This window comes from Somniosus microcephalus, chromosome 10 (assembly GCF_052327205.1).
Source record: "Somniosus microcephalus isolate GS21.2 chromosome 10, FLI_Smic_1.0, whole genome shotgun sequence".
Taxonomy (NCBI): Eukaryota; Metazoa; Chordata; class Chondrichthyes; order Squaliformes; family Somniosidae; genus Somniosus; species Somniosus microcephalus.
The window spans coordinates 148,186,838-148,214,086 of NC_140996.1; the positions used below are offsets into that span (position 1 = coordinate 148,186,838).

At 46.6% G+C, this 27,249-nt stretch overlaps 1 pseudogene across 1 annotated transcript in view; it reads right to left on the reverse strand.

Moving 5' to 3' along the window:
• Nucleotides 1-27,249, reverse strand: part of LOC147111748 (RPA-related protein RADX-like) — a 99,554-nt pseudogene that overhangs the window by 55,588 nt on the left and 16,717 nt on the right. The window contains exons 2-3 of the transcript XR_015079673.1: nt 14,846-14,988; nt 9,666-9,858 (exon numbers count right to left, since the gene is read on the reverse strand). The product of XR_015079673.1 is annotated as an RPA-related protein RADX-like (transcript). The remainder of the gene's footprint in view (nt 1-9,665; nt 9,859-14,845; nt 14,989-27,249) is intronic.

Sequence of the window (27,249 nt, forward strand, 5' to 3'; positions counted from 1 at the left end):
GCACTCAGAGAGACCTGGGTGTCCTTGTACATGAATCACAGAAAGTTAACGTGCAGGTACAGCAAGCAATTAGGAAATCAAATGGTATGTCAGCTTTTGTTACAAAGGGATGAGAGTATAAGAGTAAAGAAGTCTTACTACAATTATACAGGGTGTGATGAAATATTCCATTCATCACTGCCTGTGACTGTGGTTGGTTTCAGGTCCCCCCTTACCATTGTATTGCCTGTGACTGTGGTTGGTTTCAGGTTTCTCCTCACCATTGTATTGTGTATTGGAATGTATGGAATGTGTTGTGTGTAGGGCTCCGCCCATACCTGGCCTCTATGTAAGCCAGCTCAGTCTGGCCTCACAGCCAGTACTGCAGACCTCCAGGGAAGATACCTCTCTCCACTGCGTGTTATCTTCTAAGTTAATAAAAGCCTTGTTTTGTTTCGCTAACATCGAGTCTCGGGATTATTGAGGCACATCAATGGGCATTGGTGAGGCCACACCTGGAGTACAGGAAACTTTGTGTTATCCGGAGGCTAAATGTCCGGCAAGCTCAAGCCACCGGCAAAAATCAGGAGCCGTTTTGTTCGGATTTTTTTCTTCTCGTGGCTTTTTTTTCAACAGTCAGGCTCTGCAAAGTCTCTCTGAAGCTGTTGCTAAGCGACAGAGATGCTTCCAAGGTATGGTCGACTGTTTAGAAGCTGTTGCTAAGCAACAGTGTTTGTTGCCAGATACGGAGCTGAAAAGCTCCGTATGCTTCAACGTTAACGCTGGTGTGTCCGGCAGTTTTGAGGGAACGGCAACAGCTCGGTCCCGTCGGTGCCGGATAGCACAAAGTTTCCTGTACTGTGTACAGTTCTGGTCTCCTTACCTAAGGAAAGACATACCTGCCTTAGAAGGAGTGCAACAAAGGTTCACTAGACTGGTTCCTGGGATGAGGGGATTGCCCTATGAGGAGAGATTGAGTTGACTAGGCCTATATTCCCTAGAGTTTAGAAGAATGAGAGGTGATCTAACTGAAACATATAAAATTCTTAAGGGGCTTGACAGGGTTAATGCTGAGAAAATGTTTCCCCTGGCTGGGGAATCTAGAACACGGGTCACAATCACAGAATAAGGGGTCGGCCATTTAGGACTGAGATAAGGAGAAATTTCTTTACTCAAAGCATTGTGAATCTTTGGAATTCTCTACCCCAGAGAGCTGTGGATGCTCAGTCGTTGAGTATATTCAAGACAGAGGTCGATACATTTTTGGGAACTAAGGGAATTAAGGGATATGGGGATAGTGCGGGAAGGTGGAGTTGAGGTAGAAGATCAGCCATGATCTTGTTAGAAGAACATAAGAAATAGGAGCAGGAGTAGGCCATTTGGCACCTCAAGCCTGCTCCGCAAGTCAATAAGATCATGGCTGATCTGATCTTGGCCTCAACTCTACTTTCCCACCCGCTCTCCATAACCCTAGACTCCCCTGTAGCTCCAATATCTGTCTATCTCTGCCTTGAATATATTCAATGACTGCGCCTCCATAGCTCTCTGGGGTAGAGAATTCCAAAGATTCACGACCCTCTGAGAGAAGAAATTCCTCCTCATCTCCATTTTAAATGGGCGATCCAATATTCTGAAACTATGCCCCCTAGTTCTAGATTCCCCCACGAAGGGAAACATCTTCCCTGCATCTACCCTGTCAAGCCCCCTCACAATCTTATATGTTTCAATAAGATCACCTCTCATTCTTCTAAACTCCAATGAGTATAGGCCCAACCTGCTCAACCTTTCTTCATAAGACAACCTCTTCATCTCAGGAATCCACCTCGCGAACCTTCTCTGAACTGTCTCTAATGCAAGTATATCCCTCCTTAAATAAGGAGACCAAAACTGCACGCAGTACTCCAGATGTGGTCTCACCAGCGCCCTGTACAGTTGTAGCAAGACTTCCCTACTTTTATACTCCATCCCCCTTGCAATAAGGGATAACATTCCATTTGCCTTCCTAATTACTTGCTGTACCTGCATGCTAACTTTTTGTGTTTCATGTACGAGGACCCCCAGATCCCTCTATACCGCAGCATTTTGTAATCTCTCTCCATTTAAATAATAATTTGCTTTCTTATTCTTCCTAACAAAGTGGATAACCTCACATTTTCCCACATTATACTCCATCTGCCAAATTTTACCCACTCACTTAACCTATCTATATCCCTTTGCAGACTCTGTGTCCTCCTCACAACTTGCTTTCCCACCTATCTTTGTATCATCAGCAAATTTGGCTACAGTACACTCGGTCCCTTCATTCAAGTCATTAATATAGATTGTAAATAGTTGAGGCCCCAGCACTGATCCCTGCGGCATCCCACTAGTTACAGTTTGCCAACCTGAAAATGACCCATTTATCCCGACTCTTTGTTTTCTGTTAGTTAGCCAATCCTCTATCCATGCTAATATATTAGCCCCAACCCCGTGAGCTCTTATCTTGTGCAATAACCTTTTATGTGGCACCTTATCGAAAGCCTTCTGGAAATCCAAATACACCACATCGACTGGTTTCCCTTTATCCACCCTGCTCGTTACATCCTCAAAGAACTCTAGTAAATTTGTCAAACACGACTTCCCTTTCATAAAACCATGTTGACTCTGCTTGATTGTATTATGATTTTCCAAATGTCCTGCTATTACTTCCTTAATAATCGATTCCAGCATTTTCCCAGTAACAGATGTTAGGCTAACTGGCCTATAGTTTCCTGCTTTCTGTCTCCCTCCTTTCTTGAATAGGGGCGTTATATTTGCGGTTTTCCAATCCGCTGGGTCCTCTCCAGAATCCAGGGAACTTTGGTAGATTACAACCAACGCATCCGCCATCTCTGCAACCACTTCTTTTAAGACCCTAGGATGTAGGCTGATGTAAAAAAGGAGTCTCACACATCAAGGAACTTTAAAGTAAGCTTTAAGCAACTTATAATTATACTATATACAAGAGCGGTCTTCACCATGCCTCTAGGAGAAGCCCTTTTACCATACTGAGCAGTTCAGTATTTATACTAGTCCAAACACAGGAAGTGACGTATGCACAGGAAGTGATGTATGCACAGAGTTCACAGTTCACAGTTCACAGGAAGTGATGTGCACATAACTTCATCCGGAAGTTATTTATTATTATTACATTCTTCCCTCCTGCGAGATTAGAAGGCTGTGGTCTTCCTTTTATTCCGCAGCTGCCGAACGAGGAAGAGTCGCACCCATTTGGGTTCCCGTCGTAGAGGGTCTCTGGTCCGCTTACATGCTGTTAGCCATTGGTCAGAGTCTGTGTGGCCTGGATTACCCTGTGAAGGGTCGGGGAGATCATGGCTTCGTGTACGAGCCCCAATAGGTGCAGAGTTGGTCTGTCTCTGTTCAGAGGGAGGTGCAGAGCTGGTCTGTGGCGGATCAGTACTTTGGTGCGCGGTACTGGGAGGGTCGCAACTTTGAGTATGGGGCTCTACCGGCACCAAGCTAGTTGGTGTTAGATCAGGATCCTGGAGAGGGGTACCCGGTAGGTTCCAAGAGGCTCCTGGTAAAATACCATCACTTGATGTCCCACTAGGTCCTGGTGGGCAGGGAGCCAGATCCCGTAATGATACGGTAGATTCTCGGCCGTCGGGATATCGTATGTATGCATAGGTGGGGTTGGCATCAGTTAGTTCGACCTCGTCTACGAGAGGGTCATTTTTAGACGTCCGAACGTATCTTCAGAGTAGTACAGGTCCAGGAGTAGTTAGCCATGACGGGAGGGATGTCCCATAAGATGAGCGACGCTGTAAGATGAGCGACGCTGGAATCCAAAGAACCGCTCATGAGGTGTAGTATTTGTGGCTGTAGAAAGAAGGGACCGTATAGAGTGCAATGCATCCGGAAGCACTGCTTCCCATTGCTGGTTTGGTAGGCCCCGACATCTTAAAGCAAGATGTACGGAATTCCAGATGATACCGTTATACCTCTCTACCTGCCCATTTCCGATGGGATGATGTGGCGTCGTTTTGCTTGTAGCAATTCCCCGTTCTGAGAGGTAGTCCTTGAGTTCCCTTGACATAAAGGATGGACCCCGATCCGAGTGAATGTAAGCCGCCATGCCACAGAGAGAAAATACCTGCTCAAGGCAGCAGATTACTGTGGACGCCAGCATATTGGAGCAGGGGAAGGCAAACGGAAAACGTGAATATTCATCAATCATGGCGAGCAAATATGTGTTCCGAGTTGAAGAGGGCACTGGGCCCTTAAAATCGATGCTAAGTCATTGCATCGGTTGGGTTGCGTGTATGAGCATACCATCTGAGGGGCGGAAGAACTGAGGTTTTAATTCTGCACAAAGCCGGCATTCTGAGCACATTTTCTTTACATCTCCAGTAGAAAAAGGGAGATTCCGTGATCGTACGAAATGTAGCATGCGCGTAACGCCAGGATGACACAATCCATTATGGACATCTATGAGAGAAGAGGACGACATAGTGGAGCAGAATGCTCGTGTGAGGGTATCCGGGGCCACATTCTCCTTGCCAGGTCGATAGTGAATGGTGTAACCAAAAGAGGCCAGTTCCATCCTCCAAAGCTGTATTTTATTATTCTTAATTTTGGTTCGTTTTCGATTATCGAGCATGAAGGCGACTGATCGCTGGTCCGTGATTAATGTAAAGTGCTGGCGAGCTAGGAAATGGTTCCACTTCCGTACCGCCTCTATGATGGCTGTGGCTTCCTTCTCAACCGGAGGATAATGTAGCTCGGCACCTTCTAAGGTCCTGGACATAAATGCTACAGGACGACCTTCCTGATCTATAGTAGCTGAGATCGCCACCTCCGAGGCATCACATTCGACTATGAAAGGGAGATTCTCATCGATGGAGTGAAGAGCCGCTTTCTCCAACTGTTTTTTGAGAAGGTTAAAGGCTGCAACAGCCGCTGTTTCCAATGGAAATGATCTAGCATGCAGCAAGGGTTGGATTTTGTCTGAAAAATGAGGAATCCATTTAGCGTAGTATGCAAACAGACCGAGAGCCCGACGTAAAGGAGCCGGATTCTTAGGTGACGGGAGCTCTTGGAGCGGGCGAAGTCTTTCTGGGTCTGGCTTAATGATACCATTGCCTACGCAGTAGCTAAGGATGTTGATGGTCGGTTGCGACTCAACAGATTTAGATTCAAAGTTAAGTTACGGTGATGGAGGGCATCCCGAAACTTTTGGAGGTTGGCGTCGTGTTCCTGTTGATTGTGACCTGCAATAGTAATGTTATCAAGATAGGGAAAAGTGTCCCTTAAGTTTTCCTGCTTAACCAGGCCATCCATTGCCCGTTGGAAGACAGCCACTCCATTAGTAACCCCGAATGGGAGGCGACGAAATTGGTACAGCCGTCCATTAGCCTCAAAGGCCGTGTACTGCTTATCTGAGACCTTCAAGGGTACCTGATGATAGGCACTTTTTAAATCGTAAGTTGAGAACACTTTGTATTCGGCCAGTTTATTAACCATAAAATTCTGACAGGTCTAGACAGACTGGATGCAGAAGGAATGTTTCCCTTGGCGGGTGAGAACAGAACTAGAGGACATAATTTAAGGATAAGGGCTAAACCATTTAGGACAGAGATGAGGGGGAATTTCTTCACTCAGAGAGTGGTGAACCTGTGGAACTCATTGCCACAGAGGGCAGTGTACGCCAGCTCATTAAATATATTTAAGAGGGAATTAGATATATTTCTACGGGCAAAAGGGGTTAAGGGTTACGGAGAGAAGGCGGGGACGGGATACTGAATTAAAGGATCAGCCATGATCTCATCGAATGGCGGAGCAGGCACGAAGGGCCGAATGGCCTACTCCTGCTCCTATCTTCTATGTATCTATGTATCATCAATGCGTGGCAATGGGTAGGCATCCAAGTCAGTATATTGATTGATGGTTTGCGAATAATCAATGCATAGTCGTCGTTTGTGAGGTTTTAGAGGGTTCTTGACGATGACGACTTGAGCCCGCCAGGGCGACGAACATGGTTCGATGATATCCTCTGCTAAAAGTCGAGAGATTTCAGCCTCAATAAAAGATTGGTCTTCCTGACTAAAGCGCCGCGATTTTGTTATTATTGGTTTGCATCGAGGAGGAATACTGGCAAATAATGAGGGTTCATCAAGTGAAGCTGCTGATAATGCACAAAACGGTAATTTAGACAGTATATTAGAAATAGTAAGTCCAGGTTTGGATCCGCCGAACTCAATGGTGAGTTTCTTATGCTGTTTTTGAAAATCCAGCCCTAAGATGAGATCACTACATAAGTCCTTGAGCACCGAAAGTCGGGTGGAGGGATACATGCGACTATTAAGTGTCATATCAATAATACAAAAGCCGGAGATTCTGGTATTAAGTGATGACTGAGCCATCGCAATTGCCTGGTCCGATGGGAAGATATGTAGTTTCAATTTCGCAACAATCTGTTCTCTAATGAAACTATCAGTACTTCCTGAGTCAATTAAGGCATCTAAGGTATGCCCATTAATTGAAACTTTTGTAGCTGCATGAAACAGGTTCTGTGGGCAAGCAGCTGTAATTGGTGTGGTTGCACAGAGAGTGGCTGAAACTCTAGGTGTGCTTCTTCGGGAGAGAGCTCGAGAGGAAGCTTGATAGGTCCTAGCCGGAGCATCTTGATAGGCCCTAATTGGGGCAGTTCGGTAGGCCTTAGCTGGATAGGCCCTCGTAGAGGCTCTTGATTGGCAAACTTTTGCAAAGTGTCCCTTTTTATCGCAATGACTGCAGATCGCATTGCGAGCAGGGCAGAATTTCCTAGGGTGAAAAGAATCTCCACAAAAGAAGCATTCCTTCCTAGATTGCCAAGAGGCTGCTAAAGTGGGGTCATCCTCCTCTTCTTCATCAGAATTATCATCAGGATTAGATTCCTCCATGATAGGGTTCACCTGAGGCCACTTGAATCGTCTGGTTGCAGTTACAGCAGCAGATCGAGATCTGGGCAGCTGATAGAGGTCTGCATTTTTCTTTGCCAAATCCAGAGAACAAGCCAGGTCAAAAGCCTTTTGTAGCTCAAGTGTTTTACTTTCTAGTAGACGCTGGCGTATAAATGGAGAGGCAATCCCGCAGATGAAAGCATCACGAATCATTTCTTCGCGGTACAGCTCAGCCGAGGCTGCCTGAAAGTTACAATCTATGCTGAGCCTGCGAAGTTCTTGAAGGAATTCGTTAATTGATTCCCCTGGCCCTTGTCGGGCTGTGGCCAGTAGATGTCTAGCATAGACCTCATTTGCGGTCTTGGCATATAGTTTTTTAAGTGCCCGGATCACCTCATCGTAATTATCCCATTCATCAGCATATTCAAACACTGTTGGGGTCACATAGTTGATAAGTATCCTCAGTTTAGTAGAAGCATTCGCTTTACATTCATCAAGAAAATTCTCAAAAGTACGGTACCAATGCTTCCATACCCTGCCAGCTGCTGGTGCGTTTGGGTCCAAGTCCAGACGAGTAGGTTTAAGGATGTTTTCCATGATGGGTGGTTCCCTGGATCCTTAACTCCGAGTTTGTCCGAAGGTCTAGTATTTGTGAGTGTAAATACTAAGTTGCTTAAATTGATGTAAAAAAGGAGTCTCACACATCAAGGAACTTTAAAGTAAGCTTTAAGTAACTTATAATTATACTATATACAAGAGCGGTCTTCACCATGCCTCTAGGAGAAGCCCTTTTACCATACTGAGCAGTTCAGTATTTATACCATTCCAAACACAGGAAGTGACGTATGCACAGGAAGTGATGTATGCACAGAGTTCACAGTTCACAGGAAGTGATGTGCACATAACTTCATCCGGAAGTTATTTATTATTATTACATAGGCCATCACGTCCAGGGGACTTGTTAGTCTTTAGTCCCATTAGTTTACCTAGTATTTTTTCTCTAGTGATAGTGATTGTTTTAAATTCCTCCCTCCCTATAGCCCCTTGATTATCAATTATTGGGATGCTTTTAGTGTCTTCTACCATGAAGACCGATACAAAATATTTATTCAAAGTCTCTGCTATTTCCCTGTTTCCCATTATTAATTCCCCAGTCTCATCCTCTAAGGGACCAACGTTTACTTTAGCTACTCTCTATCTTTTTATATACCTGTAGAAGCTCTTACTATCTGTTTTTATATTTTTTGCTAGTTTACTCTCAATCTATCTTCTCCCTCTTTATTATTTTTTTAGCCATCCTTTGCTGCTTTCTAAAAATTTCCCAATTCTCTGGCCTACCACGAATCTTTGCAACATTCTATGCCTTTTCTTTCAATTTGTTACCATCCTTAACTTCCTTAGTCATGGATGGTTCCTCCTTCTCGTAGAGTCTTTCTTTCTCAATGGAATAAACCTTTGTTGAGAGTTATGAAATATCTCCTTAAATGTCTGCTACTGCTTATCTATCGTCTTACCCTTTAATCTATTTTCACAGTCCACTTTAGCCAACTCTGTCTTCATACCTTTGTAATTGCATTTATTTAAGTTTAGAACACTAGTTTCAGACCCAAGTTTCTCAATTCAATTCAATTCAATTCAAATCGCTTTATTGGCATGATAAGGTACATCTTATGTTGCCAAAGCATCAAAATACATTTATGGTTGAACACATAAACGCAGTTCTATTCATACAGTGTATAAACAGGTATATCCCTGAGTGTATAAATATACATTCGCATTATTTATATATACTCTTTTCTTAGTTTACTGGTTGTCCCTCTGTTCATGGCAAGCTGTAACATAGTGTGCCGCCAGTGTTACACAGCTTCTCTCCTCCCCCAGTAGGTATGGGAGTTTTTGGTTGTCATTCAGATTTCTGAATTCAGGGCATATTTGTGAGAATTTTTGGTAGAAATTCTCCCTGATGCCCTGATATTTTCCACAGGCTGTGAGGAACTGCATCTCTGTCTCCACTGCTCCCTGACTGCAGTGAGAGCATATCCTGTCCTCTCTTGGCAGCCTGGTCTGCCTTTTTCGATCGCTAGGCTATGTTCGCTAAGTCTGTACCTTGTCCTCACCCTAAAACTGAATTTGAAATTCTAACATGCTATGATCACTCTTCCCTAGAGGATCCTTTACTATGAGATCATTAATTAATCCTGTCTCACTACACATTACCAGATCTAAAATAGCCTGCTCCCTGGTTGGTTCCACAACGTATTGTTCGAGGAGACCTTCCCGAATACACTCTATGAACTTGTCCTCAGGGTTACCCTTGCCAATTTGATATGAAGATATATGAAGATTAAAATCGCCCATGATTATTGCTGTACCTTTCTTACAAGCCCCCATTATTTCTTGATTTATACTCTGTCCTACAGTGTAGCTACTGTTAGGGGGCCTATAGACTACTCCCACCATTGACTTCTTTCCCTTACTATTTCTTATTGTTGAATGGTGGAGCAGGCTCGAAGGGCCAAATGGCCTACTCCAGCTCCTAGTTCTTATGCTCTTGTCATGAAAAAAATATTGGCAAACTTTATTTAGGATGAGAGAACAGCCTCTAGCAGTTATATAATGATCATGTCACAGTCAAGCAATGCTTTCCTTACATAATTATGTCATGCACTTGAAAACAAAGAAAAAAGATTTATAAGCCCCTTTTAACAAAGAGAATTCTCCTTTAATATACTATTTACAACCATATGGAAAACACTATCACATTACCTATTTCTTTGTAGATTTTTAACTCTGGGTAGTACGAAACAGGTTGTGTTCTCATCCAATATGCATCCTTCACAACGTACTGCTGTATAAGTATTACTGTTCCAACCTCCAGACTCCTAAAGAATCTTGGACATAATGAGTTCCACAGAACCACAGACATCATACCTGAACAGTCACCAACTTCAAAGTAAGCCTATAAAACAAAATAAATTATGTAAAGCTTGATCAGAGTAAAAGCAACGGCAACTTGCATTTATATAGTGTCTTTAAGGTAGGAAAATGCCCCATCTGTAAACTTTTAGATGAAATTTATACAAAAATGTTAATGTTTTACTGCTGAATCTGATGAAAAAGTTACAGAAGTTGTTTTATTTGTTTATAAACACACCATCCACAACCTAAAAGTGTTACACTCTAAACACAAACATGCACCAGTTTATTTTACTTGATATACTGCAATATACAGACACATCATTTACTGATATGATTACATTTTCTATTTTGGTGCAGTAATAGTGGTACAGGTTCTAGCTAAGCGGTAAGCAGGAACTGAATGTAATAAGCTTGAGTCAGAGCAGTGTTAATTAATGGGATATCCATTCTAATACAAGATGTTATATATCTCATGCTATAATATTACATTTTTGGGGTTTGATACCAGGGCCTAGAAATTCAGTTGCGTTCGCCAGCCGTTAGCGCCATAAGAGGAGTAGATTTCGAGCGCTAGGCACTTAGCGCCCGGGCGCAGGCCGATCTGCGCCTACGCCCAACTTCAGTTGACATTTAGCGCCGGCGCAAAGTGTTTGCGCCCGCTCAGCTGCGCGCGCAGCTTATGACATCATTTCGTCGTGCAACGCTGTTTGTGCGCCCCAAACCGGAACTTCAGTGGCGCCCGCCCAATGTGGGCGTGGCGCTGTTAAGAACTGTGAAGTGGAACGCAGCAGAGGCCCTGCGGGCCTCGGGGAGCGCTAATTAAAGGGCACTCAGACTGGACTATAAAGGCCAGCCATTTTGCTGCAATGACTTTAGTGCTTTGGATTTCTGGACAGAGACCAAGGAACAGACCTTACTGATTTGGGACAACATAGGAGAGGTATTTTTGGCTTCTGCCAGAGCTTGGAAATTTGACTCATTGTGATTTCACTGTTTGCAAGTATATTATGGGGGCTGCATGGGGTTCCAACCCTCAGTTCCAGCATTATGTGCGAAGGGCTCGCAGACGCTGTGTGAGAGGGGCAGCCATGCCTAGACGCAGAGGGGCCATCAGGCGTCGGCAACGTAGGCCTTACCCACTCAGGGAATACCGGCAGCAGGTGTCCTATCTCACCATGACTGCCGCGCATTGTGTGAAGAGGCTGCGCTTCAGAAGGGAGGTGGTTGCAGAGATCTGCCAGCTGCTTCACAGAGATCTGCGTCCACAGCTGATGTGCAGGACGTCTCTGTCGGTGGAAGTGAAGGTCACGGTGGCTCTGAACTTTTATGCAAGCGGCTCCTTCCAAGCCGCTGCTGGGGACATAGCGAACATCTCCCAGTTCGCCGTGCATCGCTGCATCCGGCAGGTCACCGATGCCCTTTTCGCAAGGAGACACCAATTCATCTCCTTCCCCATGACCCTAGAGAGGCAGGAGCAGCGTGCAGTCGGATTTGCCAGGATCGCCGACTTCCCCATGGTGCAGGGCGCCATTGACTGCACGCATGTGGCTATGCGGGCACCTATCGACAATGCCAAAGATTACCGCAACCGGAAGAGCTACCATTCCCTCAATGTACAGCTGGTGTGTGACCACAGGCAGCGCATCCTAGCTGTCAATGCCCGCTTTCCAGGAAGCAGCCACGATGCATTTATCCTGCGCCAGACTACTGTGGCTGACATGTTCCAGGCACAGCCTCCCCCAAGGGGATGGCTTATCGGGGACAAGGGCTACCCTTTGTGTACATGGCTCATGACCCCGCTCCGCGCGCCCAGGACCCCTGCTGAGGAGGCATACAACGAAAGCCATCAAGCCACAAGGAACATCATAGAGCAAACGATTGGCGTCCTCAAGCAACGGTTCCGCTGCCTGGATCGTTCCGGCGGATCTCTACAGTATTCGCCGGATAGAGTCTCCCAGTTCGTCGTCGTTTGCTGCATGCTGCACAACCTGGCTATCCGCAGGACTCCGGCACTGCCACCTCACGTTGGACCACCACCTCAGGAGGACGAGCAGGAGGACCATGAGGAGGAGGAGTACCAGCCCAGGAGGGAGCCACAAGGTCCAAGGGCCGTCCGCCGGTGGCTTATTGAACGACACTTCTAGGCCCCCCTCTCAGGGAATGGCTTGTGGCAATGAACGCACCTGAATGCAGCCGCTCCGCAAGCCCTCAGCCGGTTAACGCAACAACCACTTGAAACATGACACATGGACAAGCTGAATAAATAAAAAGCTTTATTTAACAAACTCAGGGCCCTTCCCACATGAAACACAAAAACAGACAACACCCCCAAAAAACATTCAAAAACATATCTCACTCCCACAACCTGGGGAGGAATAACAAAACTTGTCCATCCAATTGGCCTTCATCCTCGGCCTTACCAAGACAAACCCCCCCATACAGAACACAAACACCCCCATCTAAAAAAACATTTGCCATCATCTTCGGCCTTACCAAAATAAACCCCCCCCCCATACAGAACACAAACACCCCCATCTAAAAAAACATTTGGCAACACACTCTACTTGGTGTGCCGAGAGGGCGAGTCCTTGTGCAGGCTTCTCCGGCCCCTGCCCGACCTGCTGCTCCGCCTCAACCTGGGCCCTGTGGGTGTTGCAAGGCTGGGGGAAGGCTCCTGAGGGGCACAAAGCGTGACGGCAGATGCACTTGGGGGTCGGCCTAGACGAGGTCCGGCCCTGGAGGGGCCGGCTGCTGACTGCTGCAGCTGTGGCTGGGCAGCATCAGTCTCTCCAACAGCTCGTCGCAGCTTTGCTGGGGGAGTGGCAGTGGCGGCTGCAGCAATGGGGGCAAGCTGGCTGATGCCAGGCGCTCGCTGGTCGCCAGAGACACTGGCACTCGGCCGGGCTGGCACTGCAGCAAGCGCAGCAATCTGGTGAAGGCCAGACCGCTGTGCTGCAGCAGAGCGGCGGGTGCCCTGGCGATGCGTCCGTGACACAGCGAGTGTGGCAGAAGTGAGTGCCCGTACTGCCCTGGTCTGTGCCCGCATCAGACCAGCCAGTGTCTGCACGGCACCACTCATGAACTCTCGACTCGCGTCCTGTGCTGCCGCGAGTTGTTCGACACCCCTGGCCTGTGAGTCCCCGAAATCGGCCACACTATGAGCCAGGGACTCAATGGCCTGAGGCAACTGTCCCACAACCCCCATGAACTCGGTGTGGCGCCGCTCCGAATCCGCGGACATTTGATCAAGGAGGCGCACCTCCTGGGCGAGGACCGTCTCCGGACTGGAGGCCGGACTCTCCCTCTGGGAAGAAGGCCGCCAAGCTGGCCGACCCTTCCCGCGTGGCTGGGCGCCACTGGGCCCAGCAACTGCCCTCCCCTGCAACACTTCCCCCCTCTGGGGAGAAGGCAGCCGTGCTGTCCGACCCTTCCCGCGTGGCTGCACGCCACTGGGCCCAGCAACTGCCCTCCCCTGCAACACTTCCCCCCTCTGGGGAGAAGGCAGCCGTGCTGCCCGACCCTTCCCACGTGGCTGCACGCCACTGGGCACAGGAGCTACACCCCCCTGCAACACTTCCCCCTGGCTCTCCTCCAGGCAAGACGTGTCCCCTCCATTGCCATCCCCTGGCGCGGATGAGGGTTCCCCCGATGTGCCGCCTTCCTCTTGGTCCTCGTCGTCCTCCTCTTCCGAGGGACTGACACTCGCGGCTTCAGGGACCTCCTCCTCACCAGCTGAAAGCAGGAAGACGCAAGAGTAGCTTTAGAGTGAGGACAGGGCGTCAGCGAGAGAGGCATGAGTGGTGGCATTATGCGCATTGGTGGGACAGTGGCAAAGGATGTAGATCTGAAACGCAAGGGGAACGAGAGAGGTCCAAACGGTCATGTCCTTACCATTGGGGCCCAGCACAGGGTCGGCATCTCCAATAGCAACGGGGCCAATCACCCGGGCATGCATGAGTCGAGCCACGCGCTCCTCCAGGTCACTGAGCTCCTGGAACTGGACACGGCCTCCCCCGGTGACAGTCCGGCTCTTCAGATTCTGCGCCAGCTTGGCCTCGAAGTACAGTGTGGTGCCCTGTTGTTGTGTGCACTGCCTCCCATGGTCGAATAGCTTGGCCAGTGTGTCAAGTGCAGAAAGTGCTACTGATGATCATGCCAGTGCCATAGCTGCTGGAGAAGGGCTGGCCATTAGGCCTTTGAGGTCCCTTTGCCCATAATGTGAGGTGCACATGCAAGGATGAGGAGGACACTGGAAAGGGTACTCACCCTGACCAACCGAGTGAGGTCGTTGAACTTCTTGCGGCATTGGTCACCAGTCCTGGGGACATCGCTGTTGGCTGTGACCCTCTGGGCGATTTCCCTCCAGGCTCTCCTGTACAGCCTCTTGGGAGCCTTCTTGCCACTGTCCGGGCACAAGATATCTCTTCTCTTCTCCAAACCCCTAAGCAGCACCCTCAAAGCATGCTCTGAGAAGCGCTGCGCTCGTTCACGGGCCTTCTGCATGGCTTCAGGCGCTATTTGGGTCCAGCAGCAGTGTTCAGGCCTAGCTGGAGGGCTGCAGTATCCAGGGCGTGGCAGCAGACCAAGTCGACCCTTCCCCCTTTAAGAGCTGGCCGGCGTCAGGGTGTCTGCTGTCAATCAAAACATGACTGCACCTGCGCTGCGCCCGGCCTCGGCGTTATCACTCTGCACCGCCGGCTTAGCGCCTAAAGATAGGGGTGCAACGCCAGTTTCAGCGTTCGCCCAAACTCCTTGGCCAAAGCTACTGAATATCGGCGAAGTGGCCTCCACTTTCCGGCGGGCGCTAACTTTAGCGCCCGCCCGAATTTACCGCCCCAAAAGTGGCTATACTGAATTTCTAGGCCCATATGTTTTATATATTACTATAATCAATTTGTTATCTAGTCAGAATGTTGAATATCATTACTTCCAGATGATTGCGATCTTAAACTTGGAGGCTTTTGTCTTATCACAAGGTAGCTCTTTCAACAATTTATCTTAAAGCAGTGTACATAATAGGGCCTTGCCTGATAAGGCCAATCAACGTTCTTGCCAGCTTTTCCATAATGCCGTAATCTGGATTTGTACATTATTCTCACCAACAGTGGAGCCAATTTCAACTTTCCTCTCCAGGTAAGTTCTAACTCCTCAAGTGTGATTATTCTCAGACCTACAGTACAGTAAATTTGCAAAATAAGAATAAATCTACATTTAAATTTATTATGTCAGTGTTGCAACAGATAAATACAACACACACATGCGCTGATCGGGTGATTAAAATGTACAAATCGGCCAAATCATCCGAAGATGGAGGATCAACTTCCACATCTATGCTGATGACAATCAGCTACTTCCAGCTGTAGCTCTCCACCACCCACCTCAGCGCGGTCATACTGCTTGTTCGACATCCAGCCTTAGTTCAACCGCAATTTTCTTCAGCTAAGCATTGGGAAGACCAAAGCCAGTTGTCTTTGGCCCCTGCTACAAATTCTGTATTCTTGCCACTGATTCCATCTTCTTCCTTGGCCACTGTATCAGATTGAGCAAGACTGGACGTTGAGGCTGCAAATTATTTGGCTCCAATCTGAGCTTCAGAATTATATCCTCTCCATCACAAAGACTATCACCTGCCTAACCTCAGCCTATCTGCTGCTGAAACTCTCATCCATGATTGTGTCACATCAAGGCTCGACTATTCTAATGCTCTCCTGGTTTACCTTCCATCCTCCACACTAACTTTCAGCTCATCCAAACCTCTGCTGCCTATATCCTGTCCTGAACGAAGTCCTGTTCATTCATCATCCCTGCGATCGCTGCCCTACATTGGCTCTCGGTCCCTCAATGCCTAAAATGTAAAATTTGCATTCTTGTGTATAAATCTCTTTGTGGCTTTGCTCGTTCCCATGCCTACAACCATCCAGCACTACATTTCTCCCTCCGGCCCCCGCGAACTCTTCATTCCTCCATTCTGGCCGTAGATGGGTCTACCCCCTCCCCACCGCCACTGGCGACAGTGCCTTCTACCTTTTAGGCCCCACACCACAATTCCTTGACTTAACCCCTCTGCCACCCTCTCCATCTTTTTGACTAAGCTTACAGTCACCCCTCTTAATATCACCTTCTTTGACTCGGCATCCATTTTTGTCTGATTAAACTTCTGTGAATGTGTTAGGACATTTTTCTATGTTAAAGGTGCTGTATAAATGCGTGCTGTTGTTGTATTAATGCCAGTTAACTGGGAGTTTCTGCAAATGACTGTTTTGTTTCTTGTACGCTAATTATCAGTCAAATAAAACTTGCACTTTTAAAGAAACTCAACCATAAAATATATTTACCATGAATATTTATCATAGGATGCTACAGCACAGAAGGAGGTCATTCTGCCCATCGTGCTCTTTGAAAGCTATATCCAATTAGTCCCATTTAGGGTGCACTTAGTGTCAGTACAAAGTTATTTTTGCTTTGCACTAATGCTAAACTGGCAATGTAAATCAAAATGAGGATCTGACTCCTTCCAGGGAGTCTCACACCATTTTGGTTTGACTATGTACAGACTGCAAATCCAGTGAAGTGTCAAACCTAATTGATGACGTGCTAACTTTGTAAACCTGCTGAATCTCGCTCACTACAAATTTAAGTTTCCAACTATTGCAAGAGAGGTCGGTCCATGTACCTATCCAGAGATTTGCAGAGCTCTCTTGAACAGGTTAGTTAAAGTTCCATCTTGCAGGAACCAAGCAATGTAAAATGGATTCTGCCTGGCTGAAACACAAATTTCAGCTAACAGTCTGAGATCAGTAGCACTTGGTTGCAGTTGTTTTAAAAATGCAGTCCCCCAAAAAGCTCTGGTCACCATTTTAAAATCTACTGTTGGTATCAGTCTCGTCTCAGAGTCAAAAGGTTGTAGATTCAAATTTCACTTCAGGACTTAAGGAAATAGTCTATGGCCTAGAAATTCAGTTGGGCGCGCCAGCCGTTAGCGCCTTAGGAGTAGATCTCGAGCGCTAGGTGCTTAGCGCCCGGGCGCAGCGCGATCTGCGCCTCGCCCCAACTTCAGTACACATTTAGCGCCGGCGCAAAGTCTTAGCGCGCGCCCTGCTGCGCGCGCAGATCATGACATCATTTCGTCGTGCAACGCCCTTTGTGCGCCCTGAACCGGAACTTCACTCGCGCCGGCCCATTGTGCGCCAGGCGGCCCTAACGACTGTGAAGTGGAACGGTACACAGCCGATGCGGGCCGCGGGGAGCGCAAATTAAAGGGCCCTCCTGTACTAGAAATGGTACGGTTGGCTGGCTGGCTGGGAGGAGGAGGAGGAGTGTGGTGCCGGGAACACATAACACACTGATGGAGAGAAACCCTCCCCAAAACCACAAAGACACCAGTGTCGGCCTTTTAAAAAAACAAATCCACCCTCCCCCTTTAAGAGCTCACCGGAGCCAGAGTGTCTGCCGTCAATCAGCAGCTCACCGCACCTGCCCTGCGCCCAACTTCCAGTTTAGCGCCCCGGCCCGCCGGCTTAGCGCCTAAAGAGAGGCGTGCTGCGCCAGTTTTAGCGCTCGAGCAAACTCTTAGGGCGAAGCTAATGAATATCGGAGAAGTGATCTCGATTTGGCGGCGGGCGCAAACTTTAGCGGCCGCCCGACTTTACCGCCCCAAAAGTGGCTACAATGAATTTCTAGGCCTATGACTCTAGGCTGATACTTAGTGCAGCACTAAGAGTGCTACAACAGGGCAAGATTTTAAACTGAGTCCCTATCTGCCTGCTTCACTGGTTGAAGTGGATGTTAAATAGCACAATTCAAAGAAAAGCAAGTTTTCCTGATGTCCTGCCCAACATTCCTTGCTCAATCAATATGCACAGATAAACTGATCATTCATCTCATTTCTTGTTGTGTGCAAGATAGTCATCACATTCACCCACATAACAGTAAACTGCACAATGGAATTCATTATAAGTAGAATGTTTCTGAGACATGATAATAAGGCAGTATAAAAATGCAACTTCTTCCTTATGCCGAAATCAGCACTGGCTTGCAAATATGTAAACACAAGGACCTGAGAGAAGCATTTGATTTTCTGCCAATCTGCTCCATATCATTAATGTGCAACTTTTTATTTTGGTCAGCTGGCTCTCTGACATACACTGAAATCTCTTATCATTTTTAAGAGTATCAGAACAAAGCAACTGAGAAGTCCACACAGGCGGAGTTTATTTTTTACTTAATATGGAGTGCACATCCTACTTCCCTAAATCCAGAATGTTTAGGAGCAGCATGACAGGTGTAACACTGTCATGGTAAACTTGACTGAATTTAAAAGTGACCAAATGTACCGACAAGCTTTGAGGCAAGAGACTGCTTGGCTAAAACATGATGGCCTAGAAATTGAGTGGGCTTTGCGCCCATTTTGCGGTGCTAGAGGTCATTGTGCTGGACTTACAGCCGGTTCAGAAATTCCCTGGGGCCCTACCATCGGCGGTAGACCGGTTGCACTGCGCCGGCACCGATGACGTCATCAGTGTGCGCAGCGTCCCGGTTGCCGTGGTGACGGGCCCCAGCGCCGAAATTGAGTTGCGGCCGCCTCGCCCATGGCAGCCGCAACTAAGACTCTGGCAACCGAGTCTTACAGGAGTTTGCGCCGGCGCATTAAGGTCGCGCGGCGGCCGGCCGCTTTCCCGCCGGCCGCCTGCCCGCACCTCCCTCCCCGGACTCCTCCACCCCCCCCCCGCGGAACAGATGCTTCTGGGCTGCGAGCCCGGCACTTCCCCGAGGTGCCGGGCTCATTTTTGTGAAGATTTTACCGGCCAGCGGGTGGGTGCAGGCAGCTCCTCCTTAACTGAAGGAGGAGGCCTGCACTTCCCGAGCCTGCCGCACCGCATCGGGCGCCGCAATAGCGCCGCAATGCGGCAGGTAGCGCCCATTTTCAGGCGCAAACACCCTTCAGTAGCGCCGGCAGCCGTTTGGGCGCGGTGCTACTGAATTTTTGGTGCGCACAGGGGGACTTAGCGCCGGCGCTAACTTTCCGGCGCTAAAGCCCTGGCGCGGCGCCAACTGAATTTCTAGGCCGATGTGTTGGCACTTTTCCTTCGAAAGATAAGCTCTTGAAAATTCTATGAGAAATGTGAGTCAACACCTGCAGATGTGAAAAACAATGGGCTGGATTTTGTCAATGGAGGCGGGACTGCTGCTTGTCGTGTCAATGTCCCGCCTCCATCCTCGCCTGACCATTCAGAGGGATTTACCCCGGATTGAGCTTGTTAAGCCCGCCCAGCAGGCTCAGCAAGCCAATTAGGGAAGAAGTCACTGACAGATCACGTCAACGTCAAACGTGCTATCTGTCAAGACTTCTTGAAAGAAGAAATTACAGCGTTTGACAGCTCTGTGAAGCTGTTAAACACTGACATTCTTTTGAGTTTGATTCATTTTTGTGGTGAGGACTGAAAAAACATTGTAAAAAAGTAAATTTCAGATGTCTGATGGATCGGAGGGTCCATCAGCCATTACCTGAAATTGACAAGGTGGATGTCCGCTCTCCTGGTCCAGCACGGCTAAAGGCTACAGAAGTAAAAAAAAGGTAAGTGAACACTTTTTTAAACTTATGACTCACCTTGCATACTTACCATTCCACACTTGCACCCATCACTCACCTCTACACCTTACATCCAGGTGCCTCCGACCGCCGCAGACCTCCTCCACGTCTCCTCCAACCCGGCAGGGTTCTCAGAGGTCGGGAAGCCTTCACCTGTGAAGGTAAAATGGCACTAATCCCTTTTTCTGCCTGTTAACTACCTGCTAACAGGCAGTTAAAAGGATTAAAAGCCTTTCCCGCCTCCAGGAGACGGGACCCAAAGCTGCACATCTTTCCGCCTCCTAGCAAAAGGGCATGGAGGCGGGATGGGGGCAGGTTTGCCACCCACCCCCAATTTCTCTGATTTTATGTGCTGTCCCGCCTCCATGGGGCTTGGAAAATTGAGCCCAATGACTCTCTTTGGATGTCTGGCCTTGGTCAACTAAAATCAAAACAGATAGGGAGAGAGAGAGAGAGAGACCGAAGGAAAATAACATTTGCCACACAGTTTGGGACATGAATGTTGTGGGCCAGTTGCCAAGTTTTGGGTTATGTTATTGGACACTGACATTCGATGCTATAGTCGATGGCGACCTGGTCAGTTGCCAGTTAAAGTTGGCAATACGTCTATCATCATTGAATTGACCTCTCATCTGGTGAATAGTAACGTATGTAGTTTTGCTTATAATCACCTGAGCTTAAAGTAGATGCTTGCTTGTGATAAGTACATGAATTGAGTACAGTTTGTATTCTGGTAATTAATTGTAACCTCTTGTTGATTTTTAAGTAAAAGAAGTTTCACAGATTCATTGGGTTTTGTGTTGTCTGTTCCACGAGTCTGAACTCTATAAACTGTCAGACAATCAGAACATAGAAGATAGGAGCAGGAGTAGGCCATTCGGCCCCTCGAGCCTGCTCCGCAATTCAATGCGATCATGGCTGATCATCCAAATTCAGTACCCTGTCCCTGCTTTCTCCCCATATCCCTTGATCCCTTTAGCCTTAAGAAATATATCCCACTCCTTCTTGAATATATTTAATGAATTGGCCTCTACTGCCTCTGTGGTAGAGAATTCCACAGGTTCTCCACTCTCTGGGTGAAGAAATTCCTCCTCATCTCTGTCCTAAATGGCTTACCCCTTATCCTTAGACTGTGACCCCTGGTTCTGGACTCCCCGACCATTGGGAACATCCTTCCTGCATCTAGTCTGTCTAGTCCTGTTAGAATTTTATAAGTTTCAATGAGACCCCCTCTCATTCTTCTAAACTCCAGCGAGTACAAGCCCAATCGACCCAATCTCTCCTCATACATCATTCCTGCCATCCCAGGTATCAGCCTGGTGAATCGTCGCTGCACTCCTTCCATGGCAAGAACATCCTTCCTCAGATAAGGCGACCAAAACTGCACACAATACTCAAGATGTGGTCTCACCAAGGCCCTGTACAACTGCAGCAAGACATCCTTGTACCAATACTCAAACCCTCTCGCTACGAAGGCCGACATACCATTTGCCTTCTTAACCACCTGCTGCAACTGCATGCTTACCTTCAGCGACTGGTGCACAAGGACACCCAGGTCTCATTGCACTTCCCCTTCTCCCAATCTATTGCCATTCAGATAATAATCTGCCTTCTTGTTTTTGACACCAAAGTGGATAACCTCGCATTTATCCACGTTATATTGCATCTGCCATGCTTCTGCCCAATGACCCAACCTGTCCAAATCATACTGGAGTTTCTCGGCATCCTCCTCACAGCACACACGCCCACCCAGCTTTGTGTCGTCTGCAAACTTGGAGATATTACATCTAGTTCCCTCGTCCAGATCATTAATATATATTGTGAATAGCTGGGGTCCAAGGACCGATCCCTGCGGTACCCCACTAGTCACTGCCTGCCACTCGGAAAAAGAGCCGTTTATTCCAACTCTTTGCTTTCTGTCTGCCAACCAGTTCTTTATCCAAGTCAATACCTTGCCCCCAATCCCATGTGCCTTAACTTTACACGCTAATCTCTTATGCGGGACCTTATCGAAAGCCTTTTGAAAGCCCAAATACACCACATCCACTGGTTCTCCCTTATCTATTTTACCAGTTACATCCTCAAAAAATTCCAGTAGATTAGTCAAGCACGATTTACCTTTTGTAAATCCATGTTGACTTTGTCCGATCCGGTCACTGTTGTCCAAGTGCTCTGCTAGTACATCTTTTATAATGGACTCTAGCATTTTCCCCCTACCGATGCTAGGCTTACCGGTCTGTAATTCCCCGTTTTCTCTCTACCACCTTTTTTGAACAGTGGGGTAACATTAGCTACCCTCCAATCCATGGGTACTGTTCCAGAGTCGATAGAATTTTGGAAGATGACCAGCAATGCATCCACTATTTCTAGGGCCACTTCCTTAAGTACCCTAGGATATAGATTATCAGGCCCTGGGGATTTATCGGCCTTCAATCCCGTCAATTTCCCCAACACCATTTCCCTACAAATACTGATTTCTATCAGTTCCTCCCTTTCATTAGACCCTATGTTCCCCGACATCTCTGGGAGGTTATTTGTGTCCTCCTTTGTGAAGACAGAACCATAGTATGTATTTAATTGGTCTTACTCAGGGTCAAGGCTTTAGTACCCCCGAGTGCGTGCGCTGGGCTTTTGCTGAAGTTTAACTGGCTTAAACTGTACAACCTATTAGCAGAGTAGTGGTAAGCTTTCGGCTGTTTGTCCAGCATGGACCATTAAAACATTCTCTTGCAGTGTTGGTTATCTGGAGCAAAGTGGAAAGAATCCCAGCTCTCAGTGACAGGCCTCCTCTCCAAGTTCTCTCAGATGAGCCAGCCTGGCTAGTACATCACCATCAGTGCCCCAGAATACTGTGGACCTACCTAGACAGGTTAAATCTGATGAAAGGATAAAGATCAAGTTAAGGAAAGAAACAGAAGAAGAAAGGGAACGTAGAAACAGGCTCAAGGAAAAGTTAGAACAGGAGGAGAGGTGGTGTAATAAAGAACAACAACTCGAAAGCCAGTGTATAAATAATCAGAATCAGTGCGATGCCTTGTCAAAAGAACTATCCAAACAGCGATATCGGTCACAGCAGACAGAAAAGATCAATGAGGACCTGAAGGTTGCATTTAGGGTCACCCAGAAACAGGCTCTAGAGGAACGGAGTGCTCATGGGAACCACACTGAATGTAATAAGCGGATTAAAGAGTGGAAGATAAAGAGGGAAAAAGATCTAAGTTGCAGACTAACCAATCTGAAAACTCAACAAAGGAAGGGAAAAAACAGGGATTTGGAGAGCCAGGGAAAGCTGCTGAGACAACAATTTAAAAAGGCAAAAAAAAAGTAACTTAACGTTTTACCGATTGTGCCGACACAAATAAAACACAAGATTTGCTGAGTGAAAGGAACCTTAAAGAGTGCTGGAATTTCAGATTGTGTTAAAATGTAGATGTCTTAAATATGTTCATTACAATTTAAGATTGTGCAGCGAGAATTGGGAGAAACTTTATGATTTGCAGTTTAAATTAAAAACACTGCTGTGGATATATTTTGACTGGGACGGCTTGTACAGCAAACTGTAGAGGCAGTTTGTTTTACAAAAGATAAACTTCAGCCTTGAAGTTACGGTTGCCATGGTTTCTAATCGTGTCTGGTAGAAAATGAATTTGGACTTTTTGAAAGTATCTCGTTTTAATTGGATTACAAAAAAAAGCTATTGTTTGATTTGACAGCCAGAGAACTGTTCATGCACACCAGCCGTCTGTCCGATCGGGACCAGTACCAGCTGCTTGTCACGAGCGGATGTTTTTGCTGTATAACTAGCATGTTATATTCCATCTTAAACACTGATTAAACACAATATGCCCATCATATTGGTTTGTAGTCGATCCTGATTATTTGAAAGACAAGAGATAAGCTACTAATTGGCCTAATTTTTACAAAATGGTGACCGCGGCAGGACTGCAAAAGGGTTATTGTGGAGAAATGAGTTAAAGACACACTCAGTCTATAACGTCACTACATGGCACCAGACGGGACGACTGGGTAGGAAACCTCGAAAGTGGGTGTGTTTTGTCACTGAAACCTAAAACCAAATGGCGGGTGCTTATGATTATGACGGAGTGCTGTGCATTGAGTGCTGCTAGAGTTTGGTAAGAGGGAGAAAAGTAATTTAAGTGTATTTTGTGAATTTTAGTGTGTTAAAAAGTTAATTATTTGAAGTGAGTTTAATTTTTAAGTGTATATTAAACTGTTGGGGAGTTTAAACCGGAAGTAGAATCCGGGTATAAAAGGGGCGGGACTAGTGCTTGTGCACGGAGTGCTGTGCATTGAGTGCTGCTAGAGTTTGGTAAGAGGGAGAGTTCGGGCAAGTGGGAGGTGAGGGTGTGTTTTTTGTTCTGTTTTGTTCCCCACTCCCAGGCTTAGACAGCACTGCGGAAGCGGAGCAGCGAGACGAGGCAACCAAACAGGCCCCACAGACAGTATTCAAGGAGGAGGTTGGTGATCAGCTGGTTGGTTGGTTTTCTTCCATCTCTTTTATTCCTTTAAGTTGTTAAGTCCTATTGAATAGTGGTGTAATAGTATCATCTATATCGGGGCAGAGGGTCTTCATAACTAATAATAATAAATTTAATTAATTACATAGATATGGGTGAACAGGTGATGTGTCACTGTTGCGAAATGTGGGAGCTGGTGGACCCCATTGAGGCACACGGTGATTACATTTGTGATAAGTGTTTGCTACTAGAGGAACTCAAGCTCCATGTTAAAGAGCTTGAGACCGAGCTTCAGACACTGTGACACATCAGGGAGGGGGAGAAGTTCCTGGACTCTATGTTTCAGGAGGTGATCACACCTATGAAATTAATTACTGCAGATGTAGTCCGTGGTCAGGGACAGGACGGTGTGACTATGAGTGAGGAAGGTACAGGGATCCAGGATGTAGTGTTGAAGGAGACGCAGCCCTTGCTCTTGTCAAGCAGGATCGAGGTTCTTACTCCCTGTGAGGGCGTGAGCGGGGACTGCAGGGAGGATGAGCAACCTGGCCACAGCACCGTGGTACAGGGGGCCATTCAAGTGGAGGGAGTAAAAAGAAATGTTGTAGTGGTAGGGGATAGTATCATTAGGGGGATAGATAGGGTTCTCTGCAGTCAAGGGCGGGAGTCCCGAAGGCTGTGTTGCCTGCCCGGTGCCAGGGTTAAGGACATCTCTTCTGGGCTGGAAAGAAACTTGGAGTGGGAGGGGGAGGATCTAGTTGTCGTGGTCCATGTTGGTACAAACGACGTAGATAGGACAAGGAAGATGGTTCTGTTAAAGGATTATGAGCAGCTAGGGGTCAAATTAAAAAACAGAACCTCAAGGGTAATAATCTCTGGGTTATTACCTGAGCCACGAGCAAATTTGGCTAGGATAAATAAAATTAAAGAGTGAAATGCGTGGCTCAAAGACTGGTGTGGGAGAAATGGGTTTTGCTTCTTGGGACACTGGCACCAGTACTGGGACAGGAGGGAGCTGTTCCGTTGGGACGGACTCCACTTGGCCAGTGCTGGGACTAGAGTCCTGGCGAATCATATAACTAGGGCTGTAGAGAGGGCTTTAAACTAATTAGTGGGGGGGAGGTTTCTAGAGAGCAAATAATAGAAATGACAACGGAGAAGGTCATAGACTTAGGTAGCAGTGGGGGAATTAAAAAACAGAACGTGTCAGGAAGGGACAGAAGGTATGGAGTAAAAAGTAAAGTACTAAAAGGGGAAAAAACAGGAACTAAGTGTTACAAAACATATTTGAAAGTTCTTTATCTGAATGCACGTAGCATTCGTAACAAAATGAATGAGTTAACGGCACAAATAACGACATATGGGTATGATCTTGTGGCCATTACAGAAACATGGCTGCAGGGTGACCATGACTGGGAATTAAACATACCAGGTTATTTAACAATCAGGAAGGACAGGCAGGAAGGGAGGGGAGGTGGGGTGGCTATGTTAATAAAGGAAGGAATCACTATAATAGAGAAATGATATTGGGTCAAAGGAGCAGGATAATGAAACAGTTTGGGTGGAGATAAGGAATAATAAGGGGAAAAAAACACTAGTGGGCGTAGTCTATAGGCCTCCGAACAGTTGCAACTCTGTTGGACGGAGTATTAATCAGGAAATAGTTGAGGCTTGTAATAAGGGAACAGCTATAATTATGGGGGATTTTAATTATCATATTAACTGGACAAATCAAATTGGGCAGAGCAGCCTTGAGGATGAGTTCATTGAGTGTATTCGGGATGGGTTTCTTGAGCAGTATGTAACTGAACCGACCAGGGGGCAAGCAACCTTAGATTTGGTCCTGTGTAATGAGACAGGATTAATTAAAAATGTCCTAGTAAAGGATCCCCTTGGAATGAGTGACCATAACATGGTTGAATTCCATATTCAATTAGAGGGTGAGAAGGTTGGATCTCAAACAAGCGTGCTGAGCTTGAATAAAAGAGACTATGAAGGTATGAGAGCGGAATTGATTAGAGTGGACTGGGAAAATAGATTAAAGGGTAAGACGGTACATGATCAGTGGTGTACATTTAAGGAGTTATTTTACAACTTCCAAAAAATATATATTCCACTGAGGAAAAAAGGGTGTAAAAGAAAAGATAGCCATCCGTGGCTAAGTAAAGTAATTAAGGATAGTATCCGACTAAAAACAAGGGCATATAAGGTAGCCAAATCTAGTGGGAGGATAGAAGATTGGGAAGTCTTTAAAAGACAGCAAAAAATAACTAAAAGATTGATTAAGAAAGGGAAGATAGATTATGAAAGTAAATTAGCAAAAAATATAAAAACAGACAGCAAAAGTTTCTACAGTTATATAAAAAGAAAAAGGGTGGCTAAAGTAAATGTTGGTCCCTTAGAGGATGAGACCGGGAAATTAATGGTGGGAAACATGGAGATGGCAAAAACGCTGAACAATTATTTTGTATCAGTCTTTACGGTAGAGGACACTAAGAATATCCCAACACTGGACAAACAGGGGGCTCTGGGGGGGGGAGGAGCTAAATACGATTAAAATCACTAAGGAAGTGGTACTTGGTAAAATAATGGGACTCAAGGCGGATAAATCCCCTGGACCTGATGGCTTGTATCCTGGGGTCTTGAGGGAAGTGGCGGTAGGAATTGTGGATGCATTGGTAATAATTTTCCAAAACTCCCTGGACTCAGCAAAGGTCCCGGCAGATTGGAAAACTGCTAATGTAACACCCTTATTTAAAAAGGGTAGTAGGCAGAAGGCTGGAAACTATAGACCTGTTAGCCTAACATCTGTGGTTGGTAAAATGTTAGAGTCCATTATTAAGGAGACAGTAACGGGAAATTTGGGTAAACATAATTTAATAGGACAAACTCAGCATGGTTTCATGAAGGGGAAGTCATGTTTGACAAATTTGCTTGAGTTCTTTGAGGAAGTAACATACAGGGTGGATGAAGGGGAACCAGTGGACGTAGTGTATTTAGACTTCCAAAAGGCATTTGACAAGGTGCCACACAAAAGATTATTGCTCAAGATAAAAAAATCACGGGATTGGGGGTAATATTCTGGCGTGGGTGGAGGATTGGCTCTCTAACAGAAAGCAGAGAGTTGGGATAAATGGTTCGCTCTCAGACTGGCAACCAGTAACTAGTGGTGTTCCGCAGGGGTCAGTGCTGGGTCCCCAACTCTTTACAATCTATATTAACGATTTGGAGGAGGGGACCGAGTGTAACATATCAAAGTTTGCAGATGATACAAAGATGGGATGGAAAGTAGTGAGTGAGGAGGACATAAAAAACCTGCAAAGGGACATAGACAGGCTAAGTAAGTGGGCAGAGGTTTGGCAGA